We start from the raw sequence: 1,787 nt of genomic DNA, 5'->3' as shown, positions 1-1,787 counted from the left end.
TTCATCTTTACATTCCATCCCTATGATGATTTGTTACTACCTACCTTTCACCTTCAGGATCTTTATTACTCAAATTTCAGCTTTACTTCATCTTAGAATCATTGTACTTTAGAGGAAAGAGAGCACTCATCCTACTAGTTTGTGGAAACTGGACACCAAAGAAAGGAAGAGTTTTGTGCAATGTCATGGCTTGTTAACACCAGAGCACGGGTAGAACATTGTTCTACTGACTTGAAGACCAACACTCTTAAGTGTTTACAAGATAAGTGTCTTGGGATCCCAGATTTATTTTTAAAGGATAAGCAATGCTTGAGGTCTGAGGTATCTTCTATAAAGAGTGTATTTAATAAATATGAGAAATCTTTCTCTCATGCATATTAACAAATTGCTCTTGAGAAAAACCACAAGTTAAGAAACTTTTTGCAATTCATTTTCTTCCAATATTACTTAAAACTTTGTGCCTTTGAATTTTCTAATTATAGATACAATATATCTTCATTTTCTTTATTTTCCTATAAAGGTGTCAGTAAGTGAAAAATTGCTTCTCTTACTTGATGGACTCTCTGAAATGTCCATTTTTTCTTCAGACATAAGGTTTTTCTTTTTCTGCTACCATATAAAAGTGATAGGATTAAATATCTGTCTCAACATAGAAAGGCCACTCACTGCTACTCCCTGATAATAATTTGGGCTTTCCTATATGGCTAATGAACTTGAAGTCCAGTCCTTCACAGTCATAATACTGATTGCCACCAGGAGCCTGTCACTGAAAAAACTATAAGTATTTTAACATGGTAATAGGAAAACATAAACAATGCGCATTGAACCCAACTCACACTCAGTCTGAGATAATGCAGCTGCCACATTCTTAGATTGAAAATCTGGAAACTTTCTCAAAAAGCTCACAAGTAACAAAGATCTTTTGTCTTACTGTATATGACAGCTAACATAATTTGCATAAATCAGTAGGCCTTTTCCCAAAGGTGCATTGAAAGCTGGGTTTGTTTCATTGACATTGTTATGTATAAATGTGCATGTTTCGTAAATGTATCTTAACAAGAAGATAAAATTTTGAAGGCTACAAGGGTAAGAATTTCAATGTCCTAATTTAACTGACTCAATATAGGTAAGAGGTAAATAAAAGACATAGGCTCAATGGTGCATTAAATAACACTTTTCTAAAGAGGTAAAAAAGTCTAATGATTATATTGATCTCAGGGGCTTGTAAAAGTCTTCCGCTATTTCAGAATTAAAGTTTAATTAAATATTATGAACAGTGTCACACTGTAATACGTTAAGGATATGGCAAAATTATTAGAAGTAAACATATAATTAAACTTATGAGAAATAAAAATAGAATTGGTGTAGTAACTGGTTAGGACTCTGAGCGTCGCTGTTCACCAAAGTGGGAAAGAAGCTGCTGCAGCGGTGACCCGACTCTGCTCCTTCCATACCAAACACTCACAAACCAGACAAGCTCCTGGGAAAAGCCGCCCCATCCGTACCCCGCTCCTGTTTTCGCCGACGAATATGTTTCCTTTGGTATAGAGAAATAAGGATACAGCAGGCTGAACCAGGACTAAGAGAAAGTTGGGCAGAGAGAAGGCAATGGCGGATCCACTGAGACACTGGGGCTGCAGAGAACTGCTTCTGTTCTTCATGCTCCTGACGACGCTGTGCGAGCCAGGATTAGGGCAGATCAGCTACTCGGTGCCCGAGGAGCTGGAGAAAGGCTCCTTCGTGGGCAACATCGCCAAGGACTTGGAGCTGGAGCCCCAGGAGCTGGC

This window comes from Galeopterus variegatus, unplaced genomic scaffold, assembly GCF_000696425.1.
Source record: "Galeopterus variegatus unplaced genomic scaffold, G_variegatus-3.0.2 Scaffold502, whole genome shotgun sequence".
Lineage (NCBI taxonomy): Eukaryota > Metazoa > Chordata > Mammalia > Dermoptera > Cynocephalidae > Galeopterus > Galeopterus variegatus.
This window is presented reverse-complemented; position numbering follows the sequence as displayed.